This window comes from Terrapene carolina, unplaced genomic scaffold, assembly GCF_002925995.2.
Source record: "Terrapene carolina triunguis isolate 2854851 unplaced genomic scaffold, T_m_triunguis-2.0 Scaffold93, whole genome shotgun sequence".
NCBI lineage: Eukaryota > Metazoa > Chordata > Testudines > Emydidae > Terrapene > Terrapene triunguis.
The window spans coordinates 18,367,230-18,388,012 of record NW_020664444.1 but is presented as its reverse complement, the minus strand read 5'-3'; the positions used below and the strand labels follow the sequence as shown (position 1 = coordinate 18,388,012).

The following is a 20,783-nucleotide window of genomic DNA, read 5'->3' as shown; positions in this document are numbered from 1 at the left end:
AGGGTTTGACTTTGCAACCTAAATAATGTTCCTTTAACGTAGCTTTTTATGCGCACAGCAACGTGGACAATATTAGAAGCAAATTTTAAATGGTTGAGGTGGCGCAACTTGAAATAGCCATCGCAAGGGCACCAGAATTATACCTGGCCCTGACTTTCATATTGAGGCTAGTCCCACTTTCCTGGGCAGTGATGTGGCACCTGACAGCCAATGGCAACATACTCTTGTTTAGAAGGCTACTATCGGTCAATGTGTGACTTGAAGAAATGCCATCCATAAAAGGTGTCACCAGACAGAGATGGACTTCTGCTTGCTACCCGACACTGCACAGCATATTGCTTCTCTGTTCCATGGCTGCCAGGAAGGGTTGCCTTTAAGTGTTGCCCCGTTGATTTAAGTTATGAATCAAGTTGTTTTTACTTTTCTGTAACTTTCATGCACATAGGAGGCTGTTTCAGTTCGTATGTCCAAGGAGTAAGGACTCTTCATAGCCATATTTTTTTTTAGTTGCCATCTGTAAAGGTTTAAGAACCAGGCAAGGAGAAAATCAGTGAGACCTTTTGCCATTGATCTGGATTAATGGGTAGCACTGGCAGGCTGGATAACCGTGCAATGTGTTTTAGCTGCTACAAATGATACCGTGAAATTCAAGTCATTTGGCTTGGGTGGGTGGGGTGAGAGTGTGTTGCATTAATTTACAGACTCTGAATAATCAGTTGCAATACCATGATTTTTTCAGAATGCTGGCCTTGGCAAGCTTTTAGCATTACATCCAAGTGGGAGGTGTGCTTCTTACTTTGAAGTGAAGACAGTTTTACTATTTACTGCTTTCAGAAAATGGTGTACCTTATGGCTTAGAGCTTTCCTTGTGTTGTGGCATACTCATGCCTGACACTTAAAAAGACTTGTAAGTTCTTTGGAATAGCTTGCTAAAACCAGTATTGTTTCCCTTGTGCCATGTAAGTGAAGCATTTAACCCTTAGACCCTGAAGGAAGGGAAGTATTTTCTCAAGAGATGTACTGAGTTTATCATCTGTCTGTCTAGGCCAGGGACGGGCAAACTTTTTGGCCTGAATGCCGCATCGGGTTTAGGAAATTGTATGGAGGGCCGGTTAGGGGAGGGGGTCGTGGCCCAGCCCCCACACCCTATCCACTCCACCCTCCGGGACTCCTGCCCCATCCAACCCCCCCCGTTCCCATCGTCCGCCCCCCCCCAGGACCCCTGCCCCATCTACCCCCCCCAATCCCTGTCCCCTGACTGCCCCCCACTGTCCCATCCAACCCCTCCTCTCATTCCTGACGGCCCCCCCGGGACCCCTGCCCCATCCAACCACCCCTTCTCTCTGTCCCCTGACTGCCCCCCGCCACCCCCATCCAATCCCCCCTCCTTCCTGACTGCCCCCCAAGACCCCTGTCCCCATCCAACCCCCCTGTTCCCTGCCCTCTGACCACCCCAACCCCTATCCACCCCCTCACCCCCTGACCACCTCCCCAAACTCCCCTGCTCTCTATCCAACCCCCCCCTTCCCTGCCCCCTTACCACCCTGCCTGGAGCACCGGTGGCTGGCGGCTGGTGGAGCCAGCCACACCGTTGCCACCGCGCAGCACAGAGCACCGGTCAGGCCAGGCTCTGCAGCTGTGCTGCCCCAGAAGCTTGCAGCCCCGCTGCCCAGAGCATTGCGCCGGTGGCAGAGCGAGCTGAAGCTGCGGGGGAGGGGGAACAGCAGGGAACAGCTGGGGGCTAGCCTCCCGGGCCAGGAGCTCAGGGGCCGGGCAGGAGGGTCCCACGGGCCGGATGTGGCCCGCGGGCCGTAGTTTGTCCACCTCTGGTCTAAGCATTTATAGTATGCTTATCACTGTAGTATTTCAGGATGACTATACTGGTTCTTGGGTCCCCAAGAAGTGGCCTGCACTGTATTCCAGCACAGATCTCTCCTCTTTCTTCCCCCATCTCTCTAGACTTCTGTTAGGACCCACTGTGGCTATTTCAAGAGGCTCCTCCTGAGTGGATGACACGATGGCCAGACTCACTACTACTTGTTCTCAGCAGTCAGCCGGTTACAGGCATGAAGCCGCTCTGGGTTCTATGCCAAAAAGTCCCCATTCCCAGGCCCCATATGCTGCCTTTACTCTTCTAATTCCTGGCCTCATGGAGAGGTATGGTACCCAGTGTCTGGGTCAGCAGCTTGCAGTTGGAAAGTCAGCTGGGAGAATGAAGCTGATTCCCGTTTAAAAAAAACAAAAACGGGGGGGGGGGGGGACAGGGCCGGCTTTAGGCCAATTCCACCAATTCCCCCGAATCGGGCCCCGCGCCTAAGAGGGCCCCGCGCCCAGTGGCAGGGCTGCCAGGGTGGGGGCAAGTGGCCAAGAATCCCTTCCCTGGCTAGAGGCTCCTTTTTAATTTTTACTCACCCAGCGGCGCTCCGGGTCTTCGGCGGCACTTCGGCGGCGGGTCCTTCACTCACTCCGGGACTTCGGCAGCAGGTCCTTCAGTGCCGCCGAAGACCTGGAGCGAGTGAAGGACCCACCGCCGAAGACTAGGAGCGCCGCCCGGTGAGTACAAGCCCCACGTGTTTTTTTACGTGTTTTTTTTTTTTTTAGTCATCCCTGCCGGGGCCCCGTCGAAACTGTTCGAATTGGGCCCCGCACTTCCTAAAGCCGGCCCTGGGGGGGGACCTCAGTGATACCCCCCACCCCTCAGTTCTTCCATCAGTCACAGACTCTGGGCCTTCCTAGTATAGCATCCCAAAATGATATTACCCAAATGATTAAAGTTAGCTAATCCCTACTTTACAAGTGTCTATATAGACTCATGGCTAGTTTTCTAGGAGTTAAATACTGCTATGTCTATGCCTTTTATATTACAATAGAATGCTTGGTGCAAAATCTCCCATAAAGCAAATACTTTCACATATTTCAATTCTGTCCAGCTGTGGGATATGTAACTAGATTATTTCATTGCAACTGAAAAGATCAACCAGGAAAGCAATCTTGTGAAAAAAACACCAACCAAGTCAAACCAACACAACACACATACATTTGGCAAATTTATCTGGTATTTACTAATCACTTTCAGTTACAGTGATGAGATTATAGCTAGATTAGTAATGTCTGAGCTCAAAGTCAGAAAATGTGCATAGATACATTGCCATATTGGAGAATTTGAATGAAGTTTGATGTGCCTCTCAATTTTACATCAGTGTTGTCTTCACTAAAGCCCATATGGCTGGGCATTTGTTTCTGTGTTTCCATTTTTCCTATAATTGGTGCAGAATACTTGAAAAAACACTGGGCACATATTAGAGTTCAGCTGTAAGAGACAGCTAATGTATATGCTAGAACTGTGTATAATAGTTGGAAAAATCATGGGTAAAAATACAAATCTGGGTAGATGTGTTGTATGAAACAAACAAAAAATGTAAATTTGTTGGGCCCTTTTCTTAGGGTATCTGAGCAGTATTTTTTGAAAGTTTTCAAAGATTATGGGATCTTCAGCTGGGATCAATCATGTAGTTCTGTTGGCTACATTGGTTCCATTTACAGCAACTGAGGATCTGGCCCATCTATATCAGTAATTTGAAGAATAAGGTCCTGATTCTCTCTTCATTTACGCTTGTGGTACTCTACAGATTTCATTGATGTTATTTACACTGGTTTACGTGGATGAAGAATCAGGCCCTATAGCTTTCCTAATTGTTCTATTTAAAGTTTCATGATCGTTAGTTACTAGCCTTTTTTTGGCTAACAAGTTTGTTGTTTTTATAATGTCATAGTGTCAATGTGTCACACTGGCTCTACCAGTTGAGCGCAGTTTTATAAGAATCCTGCTCTGTCTGCATCATGCCTCCCTGAGAGCCTGCATGTTTGTAGTTTGCAGCGGTTCGCAAGCATACTAAATGGGTTTCTTTCATCAGAAGTGTAAAACTTGGCTGTAAGGTAGGTTTGGAGAGGCACACTGCCTTGCTGTTGCACAAAGAAAACTTTTGCTCCTGGGGGAAATGGCCAAGTTAGAGCTGTGATGCCAAATGTTAGAGGATGTTGTCCTAGGGAACGCTAGCCTTCTGAGAGATCTCAAACCTACTGGTAACAAGGTCTCATTGTACAGCAGGGAAACGTCTGCATCACCCTCATGATCTGTGCATTCATGAGTAGAATTGTCATTAAAGTTTATTCATTGCCTGATTTTCCTTAGACATGACCAGCCAATATGCCCTGCTCTGTTGTTCAACGCAGAAGGAAGCAGTTTGTAATAGATTGCTATAAAATGATACAATAATTCCCCTGTGCAGGAAAAGTGTGATTAAGTGACATTTTTTTCATCCCAAAATATACATATGAAAGTAAGGAGCATGCTAATCCTTCCCAGATCCCATGCAATGAGGAAATTGGGCTGGGAGGAGTTAAGGATAGAAGCAGAGATGCTGTTTGGTCTAACTAAGGCATTTATATGGTGTTTATTGTTTCACAAAATATTCTTTCTAGTCCCTTAGGTAGTTGCTTAAATCACATTTTACTGCAGTTGTAGCATTTTTCTTGCAATATCCATCTAATGCACAGTATGCATCACTGTGGTAACTAGGCTCTGTTCTAACCTCTCAAAAACAAAACAAAACAAAACAAAAGCCGTCCCATAAAGAACAGTTGGAAAAGCATTACAGTACATCTCCAGGCAGCACTAGTCTGAGATTTGAAGGGTTATTAGAACCTGTTAATTGTCAACAACTATATTATAGTGCCATGAAATACTCTTAAAATGAAGATTGCCATACCTGTGTATGTCTATGGGGCAAAATAATAGGATTCCAGTTGTCTATTAGTAAATAGGCATTTAGGGTCTATGGGAATATGGCTGTTAAGTATCAGTATTTTAAGGAGGCTATGTGTTGGACAATGTTTAGCAGAAGTGATGCTGCCTTTCCCATCTAGTGCATTCCTTCCTGTCTCTTTTAAAGCATCTTGTGTGACATAGTTACTCTCTCAAACTTGCACTTTGAACAAGTTTTCCTCTTGTGTTGTATCAGCTATTTTGGCTCATCTCAGCCAGTTAACTGCAGAATTATACCCCTAATATGCAAGCAGAGTACACTTCTACCCCGATATAACGCTATCCTCGGGAGCCAAAAAATCTTACCGCGTTATAGGTGAAACCGCGTAATATCGAACTTGCTTTGATCCACCTGTGACAGGTTGGATCACAGAAACCCCCTTGGGAGCTGCCACCCAATGTGCAAAGACTACTCCTGTTCCTGTTTTCCCTGCCAGCTCAGGACTCCAGCACCCTGTCTTGCTGAGCCAGACACTCCCGTCTGCTCCAGCACAGACCCAGGGTCTGAATCACTTGTCCCAAAGCTGCACATTTACCTGAAAACAGCTCACAGAAGTGTGCTTGTCTCTAGCACTCAGATGCTCAACTCCCAATGGGGTCTAAACCCAAATAAATCCGTTTTAAAGCTTATGCAGGGCAAACTCATAAATTCTTTGCCCTCTATAACACTGATAGAGAGATATGCACAGTTGTTTGCTCCCCCAGGTATTAATACATACTCTGAGTAAATTACTAAATAAAAAGTGATTTTATTAAATACAGAAAATAGGATTTAAGTGGTTCCAAGTGGTAACAGGCAGAACAAAGTAAGTCACCAAGCAAAATAAAATAAAATGCGCAAATCTATGTCTAATCAAACTAAATACAGATAATCTCACCCTCAGAGATGCTTCAGTAAGTTTTTCTTAGACTGGACACCTTCCAGGCCTGGGCACAATTCTTTCCCCTGGTACAGCTCTTGTTCCAGCTCAGGTGATAGCTAGGGGATTCTTCATGATGGCTCCTCTCCCCACTTTGTTCTGTTCCATCCCTTTATATATCTTTTGCATAAGGTGGGAACCCTTTGTCCCTCTGGGTTTCCACCCCCCCTCACTGGAAAAGCACCAGGTTAAAGATGGATTCCAGTTCAGGTGACATGATCACATGTCACTGCAAGACTTCATTGCCCACTTGCCAGCACAAACATATACAGGAAGACTCACAGGTAAACACAGCGGATAATGGTCCTTGTTAATGGGAGTCATCAAGATTCCAAACCATCATTAATGGTCCACACTTTACATAATTACAATAGGCCCTCAGAGTTATATTTTATATTTCTAGTTTTAGATACAAGAGTGGTACATTTATACAAATCGGATGATCATACTCAGTAGATTATAAGCTTTGTAATGATACCGTACAAGAGACCTTTTGCATGAAGCATATCCCAGTTACGTGTTATTCACTTATTACCATATTTTTCTAAAACTATCCCAGTTACATTATATCCACTTATTATCATGTTTTTATAAAACCATATAGACTGTACAACGTCATACCACCGGAGTGCGCAGCCCCGCCCCCCTGGAGCGCTGCTTTACTGCATTATATTCGAATTTGTGTTATATCGGGTCACGTTATATTGGGGTAGAGGTGTATTCTAATTTTTGCTTAAATTTCTTTAGCAAACTAAGTATTTGGGGCCCAATTAATTCCTGATGCAAATCATTGGAATTACACCAGGGATGAATATGGATTCTTAACTCTGCAGGTTTTCTAAGCTCAGTATCTTAGTTTTAGACAACAATAGAAATTGTGGAGAGTGGTTACTATCCATTTTTTTGTTTTTGGCAAAATCAGTTGAGAGAGAGCACCAGATTCAACCGTGGTATATGCAGGTGAAAGTGCATTGTCTGCTGTGGAATTATACCTGTTTACTCCAAGTCTAAATTTGACTGAAAATCTTTACAACATACCAGTGTTACAAAGTACCCTGCAAGGCCTTCAGACTGTGATGCTTATCACTCTGCTTGAGTGATCGTCATTGAATCCTAGTCACTTAGTGGTGACTCTTCTACAGATTACATGTTTACATTAGTATCTCTGCAGGGATCTTCTGTGTGGTAAATTCTTATCTGAGTACTTGAAGGGCTGTACCAAGACTCTAGCTGAGAATTTCCGGGAATAGAATGAGACCTCTGTTTCTTTACACATTTCCCCTTTTTTTGGACTCTCATGACTCCTCTGGAACTTGAATTCACTTTAATTTTTTCTTTCAGCAGCTATTACATCATCTCCTGTACGCACCTCTTTGACTTTAACAAGGCATCTCCCCTTTTGTGTTCTCAAAACACTGTGCCTATTGCTGATGAGAAAAGTGAAAGAAAAAGACTCAAGCTTGATTTCTGATTTAAAACAATCATGACATTTTTCTGTTGTGCGTGTGATAGTACTGATGGACAGCTTAATGACTCTTCGAACCAGGAGCCTAAATCCAGCGAGAGCACTCCCTTCCCCCATTCTCTCTCATTAGGGCTCTGAGCTCGCTGGCATAATTCAACAAAGCATACGGGCCTGAGTTTGATTTTCAGCATGCAAGTAGTTCCTGTTGACTATAATTGACTTCCAAGGGACCATTCATACTTAAAGTTAAGCACAGGCTTAAGTGTTTTGCTGGATCAGGCCAGAGGGTTCTGCACCTTGCGGGATTGAGTCCATGCTGAGCAGGTACTCCAAGACCCATGCTGTGGGCTCTGTTAAAGTAGGACGGTTTGGTGCTAGCTCCGAGAAACCTGCAGATATGTTTGAAGTATGCCATACTGGTTTGGCTTTTGTTCCCCTTTTTTTTTCAATAGGATCTGCTTGCTTGTTATGGCTTATGGTTATAGACGCCATAGACATGTCACTAAAGCTAAAATGTATAACCTCTCCATTTTGGGGTTTTATGTGTTGCTCTTATTTTGCCAGATCCATGAAGGGAAAATCAATTCCCCCTCCAGTCTCCTCCTCAGAAACTCATTTCCTTGTTTCAAGTTTGTCTTTTCTTCTCTCTAGCTGAGTTTGGGAATAAGCCCCATGAGCAACTATTTAAGGAAGAAAATCTTTGCTACATATTAAAGATAATGGAATTTCTTAACCTTCAGCCCTTTAAAAACAATGACTTTTCATCTATAAATAACCGTGGATTACTTATACTTCTGCCGCCACTGATCTTAGTACAATGGCATTTTTAGCTTAATGGCAAATCCCTGACATCAAATACTATGGACCCCAGTTCTGGTGCCTGAGGCAACTTCTCTCATTCATTCATTCATGAATGAATTTTGAGTATGTATTTTATAGCCTTTGAAAGCATCTGATTTGAGTATTTGATGACTTCTATATTTAGGTTACTGATCTCTTAAAAGCATAACAATAGTATCAAATGTGATGACCTATATACCTTTGTGTCCAGTCAGATACATAACCATTTCAGCCACTCAAGCTATTGGCCAATTTGGCACCCCGCGCAGCATAGAATGTGCATTTGAAAGTAGATTTTTAGCTCTTATTTCCACTGAAGTACTTGGACTCATTTTTAACAAAGTAGCAGGAAAGTTAAGAAAAAATATAGTGTGAAATATCATATTTAAAAAGTTGTTAAAGAATCTCTGTATAAATAGTTTAAAAAAATAATAATCCCTCCCGGAGGAAGAATTGGAGAGTACTGATTAAAATGCTATGCATTTGCTCTGGGAATGATATTTTATATTCAAAGTAGTTCAGCGGAAAGAAAAGCTGAATTGACATATGTATAAACAAGTTGTTACTTCAGCTGTGAGATAATTGGTTGAGAAAACTGTATTACTATTCAAATATAGGGTCCTTTGTATTTGTACTCTAAAGAAGGCCTGATACATTGTCTTTACATATAGAAACTATTGTAGGTGCAAATTGCTAATAGAATGAACTTCAATTTCAGGCCTGTTTGCTCTTAGATAAACTGAGTTTCCTATTTGTAACACTGAAATTCCCTTTCAGCCACAAAATATTTATCACCTTCTTGTTTGTTCAGTTGTTTGAACAATTACTAATAAGGAATAGCTGTTAGGAAGATAATGCTAGGAATTGTCTGTTTTTATCAGAAAAGCCAGAGATGTTTACCATATACTTAGTATATTGTTTAGATCTTCATTAGTATTATTTAAGGAAGGTGAAGTTGCATATTACTTTTTGGAGGTGAGAAGGGGGTTCAGTCTGACTCCTCGCTCAGCTTGGGTGACTAGCTTGTCAGGAAACTTTGTCCCCTTCCATTTAGACAAGGACCTGGCCACAGTGATCCATGCAATTTGTCACATACAGACTGGATTACTGTAACTCACTGTATATGAAGACGAATGTGAAGACAATGCACAGATACCAGCTGGTATAGAATATAGCTGCCCTTTCTCCATAGCTCAGGCTGCTGCAAACACACAATGCCAGTGCTCAAATCTCTCCACTGGCTCCCAGGGTATGTCTACACTACAGGATTAATCCGAATTTAGATAATTCGAATTTGGGAAACAGGTTGTATAAATTCGATTGTGCGCGGCCACACTAAGCACATTAATTCGGTTTTTAACCACATTAATTCGGTGGTGTGCGGCCACACTACCCCATTAATTTAAACACAGTAATTCGGTGGTGTGCGGCCACACTAACCCTAATTCGAATTAACAAAATCGATTTAGGCTCTACTCTGCTCGTCGAGGTGGAGTACAGAAATCGATTTTAAGTGCCCTTTAATTCGAATTAACTGGCTCTGTAGTGTGGACGGGTGAAGGGTTAATTCGGATTAACGCAGCTAAATCCGAATTAAAGTCGTAGTGTAGACCAGGCCCCAGTCAGTTTCTAGTTAATTTTTTAAGCAATTTCAATGTCCATTTGAAAGCTCCTGAGCTGGTGTTTGACAATGTTACTCCATTCAAGTTGAGGTGTCTACATTGATGTGCACCAACTCATGATCTGGCTCAACATGTATGTTTTTATTTCATTACTCTCAGTCATTGTACCAACCCATCAGCAACGTGTTCTACTCACAGAATGCTTATAGCATTCTTTGCCCCAAATGTGTTTTGACTGCTCAAAAAACTGGGGGCTATTTGATTGAGCTACAAGAGGAACTGTTCAGCCAAATCAATTATAATTATTATTTATTACTGGTATTATCTTTGTGCTTAGGAACCCCAGTCATGGACCAGGATCCCATTGTAGTAGGTGCTGTACAAACAGAACAAAAAGTCCCTGTCCCAAAGATCTTACACTCTAAGTAGTAATACCAGTTCCTGCATCTCAGCAGATTCTTTGCTTATGAATGATTCCATTCTGAAACAATGATGTGGTATCTGTATGTGCTCAGCTTGGTCATGTGCTGATGTGGACACCACATACTGTTTTGTGCAGGATTAAGAGGAAGACCTAGCTGCAGGAGGCTCTGATGATTGTCTTTCATACTGTCAGGGAGAAGAGGGGACTGGCATCTTGCTGCTGTTCTCTGCTGGGTCAGCAGTTCAGATCTCTAAGGGATATGATTATGTGGTGATTAGACATACTAGCTAAAAGGTTGATCAGAGTATTATAGAAGTGAATTCGTGCTACTAGTGTTAGGAGGTCTCGGCAGTCAGGCAGTACTTTGTAACTCTCTGCTAAAAATATTTGCTCCATATACATGACATAAGGGCCAAATTCTTAAAAGTGGATAGAACAGGTGAATTAGCAACAAAAGTCTGGGCACCCATCATGCCTCAAAAAGCCCATATTTTTGCAATGAAAATACAGTGTGCCTCTGCAAATTGGATAAATGCACATGCACTGAGGTTTCTGTTAAAATCCTTACAGTTTTGCCTTTGCAAGCAGGTGTTCCTACAGTCTTCATTAGAACTGGTTGGAAATTTTCTGACACTTTTTATTGTTAGAAAATGCCAGTTTTTAGAAACCAGAACTGTTCATGGGAAAGGGCTGGCTTTGACAAATCTCCTGATTTTAAAATTTTATTGAAAAAATGTTTTGAAATTGTCTGTGCTCTGTTTCTACATACTCAGTTTAATTTTTCCATTCTAAATGACTTTTCAGTTCAATTTATTCTAAAAAGTCAATGAAATCAAAACTTTTTAACATGATCTAAACAAAACATTTTGATTGATCTGAGCTGAAATGTTTTTGAATTATCATTTTGAAAATTGGAGATTTTGACTTCTTGCCCTGAATTAGGATAAGAGTTTTTGAAATCACAAAAACTTTTGTGGAACAGGAAAACCATTTCCCACACACCTTTAGTCTTCATGATATGAGGAATATGGTTCCAAGACTCCCCCATCTATATTTTTATGCCATAAAAATGAAATTCATTTAAAGAAAGGATGTAAAATCAGCAAGAGAACCCAGAAATCCACAGCCAAAATTTAAACTCTCTCATTAGTATGTTGCTTCTACTTCCTTGTCTTGTTCTCTGCCGAAGCACACATATGTAGGCCTGCAAGGGCTCTGCATCATGAACTGTGTGTGCTATGTTTGGAGTGGAAAGAGAATTGATGAGAATAATCTCAATCCAGAGATTAACCCATAAAGACTAAATTAGGTGTCCTATTTTGCATCAGGCATGAGTTCAGACTTCATGGATATAACTGAATTTTGCTTTGCTTTCTTTATCAAAATGTAATGGCGTCCTAGTAGTACATTTTGTGCTTTCTGTAAATCCAGAGTAGTTCTTACTTGTTTGGAAACTTCTATTATAAGTATTCATTTAACATTTGCATAGAATGCCATAGTGTGTGAATTTTACTTTTATATAGCCAGTAGAGACAGTAGCTGCCCCAAGCAAGATAGATAGGACATTACACTAGTGGATGTGAAAGGATTTCGGTACTGCGTCCTGCTATAGCACATTTATTTGATTGTATGAATTTTCAATCTGCATTCAAAGATGCTAAAATTGTGCACAGATTTGAAATGATGATTTAATTGTTTTACAAATGAGTGTTTTCTTCAGCATACAAAACAGATGAATGAATCCCGAAAGGCCTTTTTCTGTGACTTTAACAGACGATTTCCTGACATTGTTATATTTCCTGGTTTAAGGCTATGAATAATTAGCTATTTAAGTAAAAAAATACTTTGAGGACTAGATGTCAACAGAAAAGCTGTCAGTAAATTTGGAACAGCTTTGCATGTCAGGATGATTATAGGAGTGAATAAAAGGAATTACCAGCAAATTGAACCACACAGTGTACAGTTCTTAACTTCAGCTTCCTCCAGTTTCTCCTGCTTCATTCCCCTGCTTTCCTAGGCTGCTCATGCTATTATCAAGCTGGGAATTCTTCTTCACAAAATCCCTTACTGTGGACAACTGTTATCCAGCATTTACTCAAATAAGTTAATCAGTGCTCAGTCACTTGAAACTTCACCTTTAGGGCTCCCTCTGACGAGGCAGCTGCTCTTAATAATTAGCTCTTTTGTCTGATTTCCTGAAATGTGGAAAGCCACTTACTCCACAGCTTCAATTCCAAACTAGTGCCAGGAATCAAACTGGTCTGTTGGGTACAGCAGGTTCTCTGTGTACTTCCCAGGTAGTAAACTGAGCCACCCCACTGGCTAAAAACACAAGAGGTAATTTTTTCTCATAGGTGATCAAACTATCACTGCAAGAAGAGTAACAAAATAGCTGTCGGTTCTGTGAAATGAACAGTTGCAGGTCGGTCAGGGTAATGTCAAGTGAATTACTAAAAAGACATTGGAGCCATTTTAGCTGGAGCATTAAAATGTCTTTTAAAATCCAGATGTTGCCTGGCACATAAAAGGGCATCAGAGTCTATGGAAATACAAGTTAATCAGGGTCGTCATATGGGTTTTACATAGGTAGGTGGGATTGAACAAGTATTCCTCCAAATATTGAACTTGAAAATATAATTGTTTGTATTAGATCAGGGATCGGCATCTGCAGTGTCCGCAGGTTCGGCCGATCACAGCTTCCACTGGTCGTGGTTTGCTGTTCCAGGTCAACGGGGGCTGCGGGAAGCAGGGGACAGCATATCCCTTGGCTCACGCTGCTTCCTGCAGCCCCCATTGGCCTGGAATGGTGAACCGCGGCCAGTGGGAGCTGCAATTGGCGGAACCTGAGGACGCTGCAGGTAAACAAACCATCCCGGCCCGCCAGCGGATTTCCCTGACGGGCCACATGCCAAAGGTTGCCGATCCCTGTATTAGATTTTATTTTTTTAAGAAACCTAATGGGCCCGATTCTTCTCTTTCTATGCTGGTGTAAATGATGAGTAACATCACTGAGGTCAGTGGAGTTGCACTGATGATTAAGCATAAATGCAAAGATTATCACACTATCTATTTATATATGTAAGTTCTTCTAGAGGCACCCATCACATAGCATCTGAACTCAAGTACAAACCAGAGATATGATATGTAAAGAGACTGGAGTGTTCACTTGTGTCCCTCTTATTTTAAATGGAAATCTGTGTTACCAACTAGTAAGATTTTTGGACTATTAACACAAATTGGCTATCTTGATACCCTGAAAATGCAGGTTTTAAATTTCCCCCATCATGGATGCTGTAGTATCCATCCAGTGCTGTGTTGAACCCACATTTCAGAAGAGAGACCCTGTGGCTTTTTTAGGAACTGCACTGGATTGCTTACCGTCCAGACGTTCACCAGCACCTGGGTTGTTAAACATTCTGTCCTTGATGTAACTTGGGACCCATTTTGGGTTTGGTTGCACACATCTCTCTGCTTCTGCCATGCTAATAAATCATGTGCTGTGTAATAAGGGCTTGATCGAAAGGTCATTGTAGTCAATGGGATCGGGCCCTAATAAGAATGTCTTTTCTATACTGTGTATTTTTGCACTGGTATTGCGCTGCTGATATAGGTGCAGTGGAACAAATATCTAATGTGGATATGCTGAACATTTGTATAAAAATATTGCTTACCCTGATGTGTATCCCAGTTTCAAACTGAGTTAAGCTGCTCAAGTACAAGTAATGTTTACACCAGTGTAGCGAGCCTGCGCACACACGCACACGAGCAGTGTGTTCCAGGACAGCTATACCAGTGCAAAAAAATAAATAAAATAAAATAAATCCCTGTGTCCTAAGTGGTTGGCTGTCCATGAGCGGCTTACTGGCATGACATGAATGGATTGGTAACTAAATGAAGGATTGGCTTTGCTAATCACTGTGAGAATACTCTTTAATGAGTTTCTGAAGTGTTCTTAAGTGATCCCTGCCTACACTCGTTCTAATGAGACATTGTCCAAGGCATGAAATGGTAAAACTTGAATCTGGACCCAGTCCCTGAATAAATGACAGACAGCTTCTGCTATTCAATCACAAAAAACAATTTGTTTCTGGAATAATAAATATAGTTGGGAGACAAAAGTATTGTATTGCCTACTTATCTTTTGCCTTGTCACTTAGTGTATCAGGTAGTTTGTAAATCAAACCCCTGGACCTGATGCTGGACTTTGGGGTGTTTGGTGTTTAGAAGCCAGATGTGAATATTGCAGCTCTGGTATATAGAGCAGATAACTAATTTGGGGTCACTTCCAAATCATTCATTCATTCATTCATTCATTCTAGAAATAATGCAAGAAAATAAGGGGTGGCAGCTATCGACACACTACAGGCAAGTTCAGATTTACTAACAGATTTGTCTTGCAAAAAGGCTGTTAGTTTATTATTAAACAGCGTAATTTATTCATTCGGTTCTTTAAGATTGGTGTTATCAAGTCCACTGTGGTTCTAACATTTCCCAGGCAGAAATGCTGGAAATTATTTTTCCCAAACTTGTGGTTAACAATAAGCTTACATTGAGGAAAGAACTTTGTTCTTAAATGGTTTTTCAGGAACTTTATTGCATAAGCACACATAGTCTTTAATATTGAGGAGTGAAAGATGCAAATGAACAAAAAATATCTTGGAGAAATTTGAGGTCAGGTAGCAGGTTGAATGTTTTTTATCCCAGACAGATTGTTTTGTTTTGTTCCGTTTGTGGCTGGGTATAGAGTTGTGACCTTTTTTCTTGGATGTGGACCTCTGTGTTTCTGTTACCCGCCAACTGGGTTTCTCAAGTCTTTTTCACGTTGGGCTACCTTGTAGGGATATTAAAGAAGGTACTAACAGTGATTTCCCCAAGTGACAGTAACCCCCTCATAATTTGTCCTCCACACTTTAAAATCCAACAGTTTCACCAAGTACAAAAATCTCTTGGGTCTTCTGTTAAAACTTGTAAGATACTGTCTGTAGAAACCATTGATTGTATCTATCCTGTGAAAGGTACTTTATTACTATGTAAAACTTATAAACAAGTTAATTGACTTTGTTCTTGAAGTAATTGATACAATGTAAACAAACACTATAAGCCATTAAGTGACTTTCACTTCATTGTAACAGCAACGGCCCCTAGGACAGACCTCCACCCTCTGTGATTAAAGGGCCGGGAGTCTCAAATGAATTAGCACACACACCGAAAGTGGTGGAGACAGTAAATTAAAATATGGTTAAGATATGAAATGTATGCTGATGAATGCTTGATATACATGAATGGTTAGGGAGGTGCCAGCCTAGAAAGGGAGTATCCATCGGCCGAAGAATGTGTCAAGTGGATGACCAGACAACCCCCGGAGGGTAAACTGGGATCCACCCCATCACCTGGAAGGATGAGAAACACAAACTTTGGACAGTTTCTCATCCTTCCAGGAATGTGCCCAGGAATGTGTCCAGGAATGTGCCATCTGCTGATTGAGTCAGCAACAGCAGGATGAAACAGCTTCCATAGACTAACATAGGAATTAATTCCTATAAAAATGGACTCTCAAGACTGATGACTTTGAGCCTCTGATTCTGCTGCCAACCTCCAGGAGCATCAGGTGCACCTGACACAGACTCGGCTCCATCCTCATAACCAAGATACCTGGCCAGTAACTTGGCATGAGCAACTTCTAGGCTGGTAACTATAACACCTATACAGAACTTAAATGAATAATTGTGTAAATGAATATATATATATATATATTCATTTACACAATTATTCACACACACACACACACACACACATATATATATATATATAGTGTGTGTGTGTGTATAAGAAATAAGTAGTGATAGAAGTAAGTAGTCAAACAACATTGTTTACTTTTATCTTTTGCTTTATCATTATATTTACAATAAATGTGGCATCTTTGCCTTATCCCTCTTAATAAGATCCTGCTGGTTTTTATTCTATTGGTATAACAACCTTTGAAGACCAGTCAGAACCATCAGCTAGTGGAGAGTGTAGCTGCTTACTCAGTGGTACTTCTCATGCACAGCATATCACTATGATGTGTTCTGCAGTGCAGTAGTCATTCGTTTTCAGTGCAGTTGAAGGTGCTGATTCTAATCATAAAGACCTGCACTGTCTTACTTTGGATAGCAACTGTCTTTATGCACCAGGTCAGTTGGGATCCTCTTGTTAAGTGACCACACTTGAATTGGAAGCATTCCCAGTTGGGGCTCTCATCTCTGGAATTCACTTCTTATGTTGGTGTGAGGAAGCTAGAGTTTTCTGACCTTCAGGGGATGTTGCAGAGCAAATCTAATTTTTCCCATATGCATCAGCTTATGTATTACCAAGATGGTATTTTCTGCCTATGCTTCGGGCTAGGCATTTTGCATATTTTTTTGGACTTGCTGGCTTTTGTAACTTGCAATTTAGGGCTAGGTTGTCCCTTTTCTCTGTGCACAGGCATGGGGGAGGAAAGAGAGATTTATCAGGAGAAATGGGGTGGGAGCTAGGACACACTTGCACACCCTGTTCTTGGGCAGTGCATAATCACAGTTCTCGTTTAGCATGTCTAGGGATATTTATCCCCCTCAAAGTTATCACAGATGGAGGGAGATGGCACCAAGGGATGGTGCAGCATGAACATTCGCCCAGCACATCAGGGAACTGGGTGAGGGATTTGTGATGCCTAAGGTTCCACACTTATCTCCAGACAGGCTAGTGTCCATCAGACACAATCTGGCCTTTAATGTGATCTACAGACTTCATTAGTATGCTATTTGCTCCATGTTCCAGGTCATTAATGAATATGTTCAATAAGATCTCCCCCTCAGCTCCATCCAATGTCATTTATCATTATCCTTCGTTTATAGTCCGGTAGCCAGTTTTCAATCCACAGGACCATGTACTGGTCATTTCCAAGTCTTTTTGAATTAATTTTTCAATTAAGGTTTCATGAGCCACAGTATCAGATGCTGTCCTAAAATTTTTTTTTAAAAGGCGATGTACCGTGTTTCTTTCATCCACTCCTTTTGTAACTCTATCAGAATAAAAATAAAGCAACAACATTTGTCTGGCAGGATTTATTTTTTATAAAGCTGTGCTAGCTGTTTCTCATTGTTCTGCTACCTCCAAGATGTTTAGTTGTGGTTTTTTTTCTTTCTCTTAATAAAATTGGTGCTCTCTTTTTTCCACTTCCGCTTAAAAAGCCTTGAGCCATATTCGCCATTGTGTTGTGCCTTATTTAATCACTTTCACGCTCACTTTGCAAAGGTGTAACTCCACCAAATAAGAAAGGTTGAGTCTAATTGTTTACTAGTGTTCAGTTATTTACATCTGTGCAATGTGCATGTAAAATTCTGCCACTCTGATTAGTTTTCACTGGGTCTCATTCTCCATTGCCCTTCATTTTGTGTAGTCACACTAGTGCAAAATGCTACTAAATCAGTGGCCAAGTTCTCTGCCGGTGTAACTTCATTGACTTCAGTAGAGCTGCACTAACAGATAATTTTACCAAAAATCGATAGCGCTTTGCTCTTCCTTTGCACTGGTGCAAATGATTGCACAAGCTGCAGGACAATAGAGGATTGAGCCCACTGAGCAAAGGTTTAAATCAGTGGCTCTCAGCCTTTTCAGTCTACTGTACCCCTTTCAGGAGCCTGATTTATCTTGCGTACCCTCAAGTTTCACCTCACTTAAAAACTACTTACAAAATCAGATGTAAAAATACAAAAGTGTCACAGCACACTATTACTGAAAAATTGCTTAGTTTCTCATTGTTACCGTATAATTATAAAATAAATTGATTGGAATATAAATATTGTACTTACATTTCAGTGTATTGTATATAGAGCTGTATAAACCAGTCATATGAAATTTTAGTTTGTACTGACTTCGCTAGTGCTTTTTATGTAGCCTGTTATAAAACTAAGCAAGTATCTAGATGAGTTGATGTACCCCCGTAAGACCGCTGAGTACTTCCAGGGGCAATGTACCCTTGGTTGAGAACCACTGGTTTAAATGACTCCTTGAGTTGGAAGGCAGAAGAAAGCTATACCCCTGATGTTTTTAAATTGTTACACACACACCCAAGATGCAATGGGTGCATCTTTTTTTCTCTGTGTTGAAAAATATAAAAATAAAAATGTTTCTGGGTGTTGAAAGTTAGGTAAGATGTCAGGCTTAGAAATACATCTGTGGGAGATTACATCAAAGAATTCTGATATTTAGTAATGGAGCATTTCTGTAGTACACAAAGACTGGGCCAGATCATCAGCTGGTATAAATCTGCAATGAAGATGTATTGGTCCACCATAGTAACTGTCCATAGGGCAAGTGTTCTGTTATCCAGCTTAGTGTCTGTATCTGTTTAACAGATGGTTACAAGGGAAACAAAGTGTGACTATTTTGCCATTTGGCTGTCGTTTGTACACAGTGTAGTGGTCTGTGACTCAGCCTGGAAGCTTGTTGTGGCTGGAGACTGTTTACTTTGGTTGCTCACTGATGAATGGTTTATTTTTTCTTTAAGGGTTTTCTCTATTGTAAGGTTTCTATTATTTTTACAGTAACATATTTTGAGGAAACTTTAGATGATTTTGCTTATTGAAATTGGTCATGTCTTTCCCCAGTGATTTTTTCCCCCCCCGCACACTGTGTCCTGTTTCAGAATTTAGCAGATTGCATTCAAAAGTAGTAGTTCAGAATTGTTTCCATAGGAGACAGAGGCAATTGTTAGCATGGAACATTATGCTATTTTAAAATTCAATGGTTATTTATTAAACTAGCTTTTTAAATAACATATGGTTACTCAGTAAATATAGGGGCCCTTTGCTAAAGTTTTAATTAGAAACTTGTTACTTGAGGGCCAGTTTCTGCTCTGTTACACCGTTGTTAATCTGGAATTACTCATGATTTACATCTGTGTAACTGATTGTAAAATTGCCCTGAGTTAGCTGTTCATCCTAGTGTGACATAAAGGAAGAATCACTGACAAAGTGTCTCTTCTTAAGAAAATGGAAATGAAACTGCATTTCATCAAATGGTTGAGAAGGATGAGTTGTTTTTTTAGAACAATTGGGGGATGGGGAGAGGAAAATATTTTCTAGTGTCATACTATATTTTATACCTTCAGTAATCAACTCCCTAGAGACTGATCACTACATTATTAGATGATATTATAATTCTTTCCATAAACTCATATATGCAGTGCATGCTCAAGCTGAAAGTTATTTACTGTGCAACACAGGGAAAAACCCTCTTGTTTGCTAGGAGCAACAGCTCATTATAGTAATACTTCTCCCTGGGCTAATTCTTAATAACAGACTTTGAGGAATGCAAAACAGTTCTGATCCTTGCTGTGAATCAACAGGATGTTGCGCTGTCATTCTTAAGTATAGCTTTGAGAATGTGGTGCCAAGGTAGCTGTAGCGTATTGTGTGTCAGTGCTGAAAGAAAAGCCTGCCCTTCGGTTAATCTTTTAATTTATTAACTTTTTTCTGCCTTTAACAGTTAGCTACACAGGTCAGACATGTTGGCTAACAAGTTCAAAATGTCAAACTGATGCTTGTGTAATACCTTCTACTTGGGCAGACATATTTTAGAGACATCTGGAGGATCCTTTCCCTAATGCTGTGTACATGCTGCTGTAACAGACATTGACTGACTGAATTCGGTAATCCGTGCTGAGCTGGTAGCAGCTGATATTTGTAGGTGGTATCGCACACTGAAGATATGCATTGTGCAAACCACATATTTAACTAGAATTTCAAGATGCAACATACATCAGGGTCTGCCAGTGGCTGAAATGTTCAATAAGACTGCAGATTTCTTTTATAGTGGTATTTGAGAGTTCTCCTCTATTTCTGAGCGCTGGCTGTTATTGGAGACTGGTAGTGGCTGCCTGTGACTCAAAGGTTTATTGCAGTTCAAGTTTTGTAAGTGGCTAAAGGCTTCTGTGAAACTCCAGCAGGCAAGCATCCAGTTTGTCTCTGCTGAAAAGAAGGGAACAGAAGATTTTAGATTCAACTTGAAATCCCTTCCCCCTTTCCTCTGGGGCTTCTTGATGAGCATGGAGGTGCTCATTTGACACTGACATCGTTTGTTCTGGGTCATATCAGGGGACATACCTGACTCCTAGATGACCATGACCAAACTGGGATTTGGAAATTGGCGTATTTGTCGTGTTGATATCAGGTGTTAGGAACTTAATCTTCTTGGGCCAGTTCTTTCCTCTATTTTCACAAGCGGAGGAGGACTCACTTGGGTGTACCTGGGGGACAGACAGGGTGAAACGCCACTTCTGAAGTATCAGTCCCCATCCTACTATAAGCCATTCTTCAGGTGCTCCACAGGAACTGAGCTCTGTGGGTGGGACGCTGTCTAGGGAACAGCCACATCTGTAGCATTTTCATCCCTGGAGAATGGACATTGACCCAGTCAGCATTATATAAAAACGACCATACTGGGTCAGACCAAAGGTCCATCTTGCCCAGTATCCTGTCTTCCGACAGTGGCCAATCCAGGTGCCCCAGAGGGAATGAACAGAACAGGTAATCATCAAGTGATCCATTCCCTGTCTCCCATTCCCAGCTTCTGGCATTACTTCAGTTGCTTTCCCCTTCAGAGGGAGGTGGCAGGACAATGAACGGGAACATGGTATTCATGGGAAATACGCTGCTGGGCAGGT

At 41.3% G+C, this 20,783-nt stretch overlaps 1 protein-coding gene across 1 annotated transcript in view; it reads left to right on the top strand.

Annotated features, from left to right (window-relative positions):
- XYLT1 (xylosyltransferase 1) overlaps positions 1–20,783 on the top strand; it is a 316,864-nt gene that overhangs the window by 42,661 nt on the left and 253,420 nt on the right. The window lies entirely within an intron of this gene.